Consider the following 8696-nt stretch of genomic DNA (forward strand, 5'->3'; position numbering starts at 1 on the left):
TCCACACAGGTCAAGGAGGCCTGGTGTTTGAACCATGGACCTCCCATGTGGTAGATGGACGCCCTAACCACTGGGCCAAGTCTGCCGCCTCTTTCCTAAGAATTCTAAGGTATTTCCCAATAAACTCATTTTACTCATTCAACACATAATTAGGTGAGAAAATTGAGCCACAGAAGGGTTAAATGACATATATAAGGCTGTGAAGACAGTTGGTGCAAAATTAAAATTTGAACTCAGGTGTCAGTTCTTACCTTCTTATAAATGCTAAACCATGCTAAAAAGATTTTAAATGACCCATAATTGATTTATTTTATTCTTTAACATACTAAAGAACTCAAGATTTCTAGGAAGTAGACAAAAACAATTGACAGCATCTAACCAAATGCTAGTTGTGTGCAACTGGCAAAGAGCAGTAATGTGGTTTTTTTAGTTATGCTGTATATTCTGGTTAAGTAGTATGTTCTGGAAGTACTCCATAAGATACTTAGAGCTGGTGATACAAATACAGAATGTGGGGAAAGGGATGTGGGTCAACTGATAGAGCATCCGCCTACCATATGGGAGGTCCAGGGTTCAATCCCCAGGGCCTCCCAGCCTGTGTGGTGAGCTGGCCCATGTGCAGCGCTGCTGTGCACAAGCAGTGCCGTGCCATGCAGGGGTGCTCCCTGCGTAGGGGAGCCCCATACGCAAGGAGTGTGCCCCACAAGGAGAGCCACCCAGTGCAATAAAACGCAGCCCACCCAGCAGGGGCGCCACACACATGGAGAGGTGACCCAGCAAGATGATGCAAAAACAAAAAAAAGAGACAAAGATTCCTGGTGCTGCCTGTCAAGAATGCAAGTGGACACAGAAGAACACACAATGAATGGACACAGAGCAGACAATGGGGGACAGGGAAGGGGAGAGAAATAAATTTAAAAATAAACTGAATTTCTTAAAAAAAAATACAGAATATGCTTGTATTCTAGTTCTATCATCTACAAAACAAGTTCTCTAAAAATTAGCCATAAGTGATTTAGTCATTCTGGGTCAGGTGCAGTTTTAGTTATCTGCAATATATATCAAAAAAGGCCTTTCTTTTGTGCACCTGCAATACTGGATATTCTACTACATGTCAAAAACTGGTAGCTCAATTTCTTTGCACAACCTCAAGTTCACTTTCTTCCAAGTGTGGCATCTTATGACACAAATGAAATTCCACAAGTCTGTGTGGCAATTCAGTTGTATTTGCAATCTGTTGCTTGGAATTTGGTTGTGAAACATTTTTTAAAAACAATTTTTCAAATACATATATTCCATAATGTCAGGCTCACTCAATCAATTCCCTTTTAAATAGCATTACAATGTTGTATAATTGGAATGGTAAAATGACAATCTGCCCCTTATCTGATGTATTCTGGTAGAATGGTTATGTCAAATTTAAAAAGCAGACAGATAGCCTATGAGCCCCAAACTGAGGTAATTTTAGACTATAAAGTCTAGAAATGTGTTATTACTCTTGCACCGTGCTGATAAGACTAACTTCTACGTGGTCTTAATCTGTATAGTATCTCTTCATTTTTCTCTCCATTTATCTTATTCCTTTTACTTCCCTGGATGTGACCTAGAACAGAATGTTTCTTTCCTATTCCTTTTATGTACAGAGCACTCTGTGCATGCCTTTGTTTCATTACTTATAATTATTATAATTGTTTGCTTATAACTCTCTTCCCCAACTCAAGGGCAGAAAATGTATCATTCATCTTTGTACTTCTAGCATCATGTTATGCCAATTATCTGGTCGGAGTTCAATAAATGTTTTTTGAACTAGACTCTGAGAAGACCATTTGTTTTCTTCATGATAAAGAGGGTAAGTAAGACATAAGCTGTTTCATCTATAGGTAAGAAAGAATTTTGGAGCCCCAAATCCATTTCATCAGTTTATTGTACTTTGACAACACGATAGGCAGCTTTTAACATGGCGCCCAATAATATCTGCTTCCTGGTGTTCATGCCCATGGGCTGGAACCAATAATGTGCTTCTAACAAATAGAATATGGCAAAAATGATGTAATGTCACTTCTGAGATTAGGTTACAAACGATGGTGATTTGTTTTCCTGGCATTCTATTACTTCCTGGCTTGCAAAGTTTGATTAAGCCAAGGACCACGAGGACATGTCCACATAGCAAGGAATTCAGGGGGTCCTCCAGTTAAAAGATAGCTAAGAACCAAGGTTCTCAAACCAAGAGCCTACAAGGAACTGAATCCTACCAACAACCACGTAAGTGAACTTAGAACGGGATCTTTCCCCATTCCAGTCTTGAGATGACTATAGGCCTAGTTGATACCTTGATTGCTGTCTGTGAGAAAACCTGAAGTGGAGGACCCATTATGTCATGCCCAGATTCTTGGCCTATAGAAACTATGAAATAAAAGATATTGTATCAGGAGAGTGGATGTAGCTCCAGTGGTTGGGTCTGCTTCCCATATAAGAGGTCCAGGGTGTGATCTCTGGTAGCTCCTAAAAACAAAACAAAACAAAAAAACTCTCATTGGGTAGCCGATGTAGCTCATTGGTTGAATGCCTTCTTCCCATATATAAGGTCCTGGGTTCAATCCCCCGTACCTCCTGGGTAGCCAATGTAGCTCATTGGTTGAGCACCTTCTTCCCATGTATAAGGTCCTGGGTTCAATCCCCGGTACCTCCTAAAAAAAAAAAAAGATATTTCATCAAACCACTAAATTTTGGGATAATTTGTTAAACAGCAATAGATAACCAATACAGATAGCATCAGTACTTCTACTTTTAAAAACAGAATCAGAGGTAGATGAATTGAAATGAAGTTTATTTACTTTCCTTGTCAGAACAAAGTATGCCTAGTTTTTGATAACTATGTCAATATTATAGTTACAAGAATTTGCCTCTCCCAGTGTGGTTTCCTCATATCACACACACAAAAATTTATACATATGGGAGACACTTTTACAGTTGACAAATATCAAAAGGAGGTAGAGATCAAAACAGACTACTCTACAATAAGCTGCTTTATTATTTGAGGGGCTTACTGGGAAGAGGCCCTCATTCCCCAGCCCATGTCCTTTAACAACAATTTCTCAACCCAGGGAGCTAGCCAAGTGTCTCAAGTTAACCCTTCATTTATTATCTTGAATTAAGGAGTTGCAGGCTACCCTTAAAACACAAACATAAAAACAATGACAAGCATTATATAGGAAGAATAATGCATTGTACTTTCATTCACCAGTGGGTAGACCCAATTAGTTTATTAGATCAGCCAATTAAGAACTAACAGCTCTGAAAGTCTGAAAGCCTTGAGAGTTGAGATTTGGTTAGATAATCAAGAAAAATCCGCAAGGAGTTGAGATAAAGGGTACCCACAGTGGGTGTACAGGACAAGCACAAAAGGACAGAATAAATGTTCAGGAAACATTCACTAATGCTCTATTCACTTTTTAAATCATTCTCTGCACATAGCAGGATATCTGGAAGTCAGTGGACTAATGCTCTATTCACTTTTTAAATCATTCTCTGCACATAGCAGGATATCTGGAAGTCAGCGAAGCACATATTTACTGAGTATTCCTTGGGGACCTAGTATGTGCCCAAAAGTAGGGTGAAAGTGCTATGGGAATTCATTTGTTGAAGAGAACGAGAAAAGGGGATTGAAGGAGCATGGCCTTTACAAAGGCTATACATTCTAGATAAACTGCCCACCTCCCTGCTTTGCAGTTCTCGACTCCACACACACACACACACCCATTTGTTTGTTTTTTTAAGAGAAGTCGTTGAGTTTGCAAAACAATCATGCATACCATACAAGGTTCCCATACATCGCCCCACCACCAACCCCTTACATTGCTGTGACACTTAAAAAATATAGATATATATTTTTTCAGATAGGTATTCTCTACTACCTCGGCTAAAATCAGTTTCTTCCCTGTCCTTTCCCCCTTCCTTAGCCCTTAGTTCACTTTGTTCACAACACTTACCACAATCTAATTATTTTGCTTACTTATTATTTTATAATTTTTATCCTTACCTTCCCTATTAGCCTTTATGTTGCCAGAAATCAGAAACGAACCTGCTTTGTTCACTGGGGTATGCAGAACATAAATTAGGTGAGCTGAACAAATACTTGTTGAACGACTCAGTCTAAAGTGTGGAGTCAGAGAGAGTTACTAAAGCAGGAATGGGAAGAAAGCTGGGTGTCCTGATGGATTCCAGTGGTGGCTCTTGGTCTGACGAGCCCAGCCATCTTTGTACATTGTGCTCCGAAGGGAGGACCTAAAGGGGCGGGAACGCCCTTTGTCATCATCTTCGCGAGGGGCGCCAGCGCAGCTTCCCTTTATCCCCGGAACTGGGGACCGCGTTCCTTCGAGGGCCCCCATCATTTCCGGACCTGGGAGCGGGTGGGGTCCCGCCTCTCACCCCCGCTAGCCAGGGAAAGAGAGCCTGTCGTCCGCTGCCCCTCCTCCGCTCTCGGGGCGCGGGGGACCGTTATCCGCCCGGGGCTCAGGTGCCGCGCCCTTCAGCTCGGCTGGCTGCCCGTGCCCTTCGCGTCCCCGCCCGGCTCCCCCGCGGCGGTCACCCCATTCACTCCTCGGCCGCGCCCACCAATCAACGCGCTCGGAGGGCGCCGCATCTGGCGATGGGGCGGGGCCTCGCGCGGCGTGCGCTCGCCTGTTCCGTGTCCCGAGCCCACGCCAGGGCCGGGTTACTTGCGGGCAATGGCAGTACTTCGTCCCCGCGCTGACCCGACCCCGGGATTTGAGGAGGGAGAAGGAGAGGCGCTGAGCGAGCTGAGGGGATTTGTTCTGTCGAGACAGTGGAGTCCTGGGATCTGAGAGCAGCCGAGGCCTCGGGAGAGGAATCAAAAGCGGCCCCTGACTCCGGGCGCGCTCACCCCGCTCGGATGGGCCGGAGCCTAGGGCGCCCATACTGGGGCGGAGGATGGCCCTGGGCCCTGGACACGCGAGACCGGGCGAAATGGGGAGATGAGGCAGCAAGAAAATGTATTTCCTTCGGCAACTAGGGAAGGGCCGTTGGAGAGAAGCCTTAATTCGTTACTCATCTTTCATGGTTTTTTTTTGTAATCTGTGAGTTAGCGCTGCATGGTAGGCTGCTCCTGTTAAAGTTTAGTATTGGCTTTTAGTACCCTTATAAATTGTGAAATTTTGAAGATGCTTCTTTTGGTAGGTTTCCTTACTGGGCTTTTTGCCTTGTATCTTCCACAAAGTGCCATTCCCAGGGAAGGGAGGAAACCTAAGCAGCTCTTCATTTGGTGTCAGAGGTCACTCCTTAAAAACCTTAAAGGCACAGCACTTTGAGCACAAACTGCTGCTAGATACTTTCACTTCTCATTTAACAAGACTACAGGAATAGATACCTAATTTTAGGTGTGGAAATAGGCTCAGGGATTAAATAACCCGGCCAAGGTCAAAATTTGTAAATTAACAATGTTTGGGCCCTTCCGCAGTTCATGAACTTTGAATCCACAGTAAATAGAAGGTGAAAGGGAATCATGATGCTTTTGGAGCCTGTACCTGAGGACTGCTTCTAGCCAAGTATGAGCCCCTCTTGGATAGGTTTCCCTGTTTTCGAGTTCTAAGTACATAGTTTTCATGCTAGAACTATGAAGGGGGGAAGGAGAGTATCCAGCGACTCTGAAATGTCAGGTCCTGTGATGGGCTGATGCCTTTAGTAACCCCAGCGTGGCCTGGAACAAAACCTCTTTTGGTTGGTATTGCCAGCCTGGATGCTACAGGGCTTCCCAGCTCTCACTCAGGGACTTCAGTCCTAAAGAGGGAGTTAATAAGGTCACAGAACGCTTATTTTGGGGGAACGTAGTAAACTGTGACCAGACTTTTAATTCAATCTAATTTAACAGGTTAGATGAGTGTATTGCCCCACTCCCCGCTCCATGCTATGTGCACACAAGAATGGATATGAAACCTTCCCTACCTCCTGGAAAAAATTATAGTTGGGGTGAGGTACATCAGTGAGCCAAGTCTATGAATAACTAATAAAGGAGGGCAACCCTTAAAGTAACAAAAGGTAAGTGCACAGCAAGAATTATGGTGGATAGGAGGAGCTTTGACAGAGCAGTGGAGGTCAAAATGCAGACAAAGAGGCCATTAGGCTCCAAGCTGGGAAGGATGGGTTTTTCTTCACCAAGCAGTCAGAGTAGACTTTCTAAAGAAATGCCAATCTAAAATCCTTAGGTGTCCTTTAATCGTTTTCCCCATAGCACTTGGTATAAAATCCCAACTCCTTGTTGTGGCATAGAGATTGTATAAGCTGGGTCCTGCTTACTCGCCATCCTCACGGTGCACCACTCTCTACACTTGATCTCAACCCTCAGGTCACACTATTCACTTTGTTTCTCAGGGACTAAACTTTTTCTCACCCCAGGCCTTTTACACATACTGTCCCCTCTGCCGGGCCACTTCACCACCCTGTCCTCTGTACTCCTTTCCCCAGCTTATCTGTCTTTCAGATGTCAGTTTCAAATTGCTTCCTCCTAGAAGCTTTGCTTTGAAATAAGTGTTGCCTTTCTTTTTTTCTAAGCACTTACCAAAATTTGAAACATACCACTGTTTATGTGATTATTTGTTTACTTCTGCTGTCTGGTCAGGGCACCTCTTTGTCCATAGGGCTTATAACAGTAATATATATTTGTGCTATTATCTGTTTTGATGTCTGCTTACCCACCTGTTTTTTTTTTTGTAAAGATTTATTTTTATATATTTTTTTATTTATTTCTCTCCCCTTCCTCCCTAGTTATCTGCTCTGTGTCCATTCATTGTGTGTTCTTCTGTGTCTGCTTGTATTCTTGTCAGCAGCACCGGGAATCTGTGTTTTGTTGCGTAGTCTTGTGTGTCAGCTCTCCATGTGTGCGGTGCCACTCCTGGACAGGCTGCACTTGTTTTCACACAGGGCAGCTCTCCTTACGGGAGGCACTCCTTGTGCATGGGGCTCTCCTACGTGGGGGACACCTCTGCGTGGCAGGGCACTCCTTGCAGGCATCAGCCCTGCACATGGGCCAGGAGGGCCTGGGATTGAACCCTGGACCTAGCATGTGGTAGGCAGACGCCCTATCAGGTGAGCCAAATCCGCTACCCATGCTTACCCACCTGTTTTTAAGCTCCGTGTGGCCATGGTTTTGTTTCCCATTATATCCAGTGCTTAGCACAATGCGTGGCACATTGTCAGTACTCAATAAGTGTTTGTTGAGTTAGTGTTCAGGTTCAGAAACTAATCTAGGATGTGTTATAATTCCCTGAGTTATCATTATTTTACATAAGCCATTGGTGTCAGTGCACATTTCTAGGCTGTGACCCAGTCCCACTGAACACTGGGTGTGGAGCACAAAAATCTCCATTAAATAAGTTCTACTTAACCAAAGGTGTTCACCCTGAGGTTTGAAGACAGTAGGGGCCTTATGAGCTACTCTATTGCTGAACAGGAAAGTCTTTCTTTTCCACCATTGTAAATAATATTGCAATGAATGTGAACATATTTTGTCCTTCTTTGGATAATTTCCTTATTTTTGGTATGTCATGTTTCTTTCTGAACAGGATGAACCAAAAGTGTATAGGATTTTTATTTACTTTTCTAAGTGTCTTATGTCCTTTCCCCTTTTTAATTAATCAACAAATATTTCCAACTATCATAAACCTGATTTTAGTTACATTTAAAATTCTAGATGTGAGGCCGTCAACAGTTTGAATTCAGGGAAGGTAATAAAAAAGTTAAAATTCTTGCTTACTCTACCTGGTTAACTAACCAGTTTGGGGGAGAAGGTGAGAAAGGAGTAGGGTGGGTTGGTAACCACTCATGAGGAGCAGACCAGTGCTAATAGTATTAACTCACATTAGTGAATGTTTTTTATACTTAGCAATTTCACATTCCCTGTCTGATTTGGTTCTCGGCAACTGTGTGAGATAGGTATGATTATACCCTGTGTATTTATGAGGAAGCCAAGGTTCCCAGTTTCTAAGCAACTTGCCAGAGCACCTAGTAAGTGTCTGAGTGTGGAAGGTATTCTGCCTCTTCCATGCCATGCTAGCTCACCTCATACTCTAGGATCTATTTACTGGGGACACCCTTTCCTTAATATAATATCCAGAAAGCTTTTCCTCCTTTATCTAAAATTTTATTTTCTGTTTTAAAAATTAGGCAATTGCAGTCCAATCAGTTCAATTCGAAATCTAGGTAATACATGACAATTAGTTGCAAGGTATGGAGTAAGGAACTGTAGGGAATGTAAGGTGAGAGGGCACAGCTCTGGGCTTCTAAGAACTTCCATCTGGGAACTGTAAAGAACATTGCTAGTATCATTATCACAAAATGTTTACGACAGAAAAGAAGCAGGGAGCATAGAGGGTTTAGTCTAATTTCTTCCTTTATAGTTGATGAAAGCAAGGTCTAACACCAATGATTCCCACTCAGGTAAATTCTTTCTGAGGCATTCCAAATAACCCTCTGCGGTCCTTTTCAGGGTTATAAGCTCTTCAAGAGCAAGGCCTGGCTCTCTTATGCCTACTGTTGTCCCAAGTGTTCACAAACTGTCAGGTATAAGATATTAAATGCATCTTGACATGAACTTCTTCCATATAGAATATGCCTCATGATATTTTCCCTCATGCAATAGATAGTTATCGAGGTTCTACTATGTTACCATACTGTTCTAAGCA

General features: G+C 43.1%; 1 long non-coding RNA gene across 1 annotated transcript; it reads right to left on the reverse strand.

Moving 5' to 3' along the window:
* Positions 1-1906: 1906 nt before the first annotated feature.
* LOC131280397 (uncharacterized) lies at positions 1907-4578 on the reverse strand. Its single transcript, XR_009187932.1, has 3 exons — positions 4040-4578; positions 2608-2687; positions 1907-2502 (listed from the first exon to the last, which is right to left on the reverse strand). It is a non-coding gene; the product is annotated as an uncharacterized lncRNA (long non-coding RNA).
* Between the last annotated feature and the right edge of the window lie 4118 nt (positions 4579-8696).

Source organism: Dasypus novemcinctus, chromosome 11, assembly GCF_030445035.2.
Source record: "Dasypus novemcinctus isolate mDasNov1 chromosome 11, mDasNov1.1.hap2, whole genome shotgun sequence".
NCBI classification, from domain to species: Eukaryota; Metazoa; Chordata; class Mammalia; order Cingulata; family Dasypodidae; genus Dasypus; species Dasypus novemcinctus.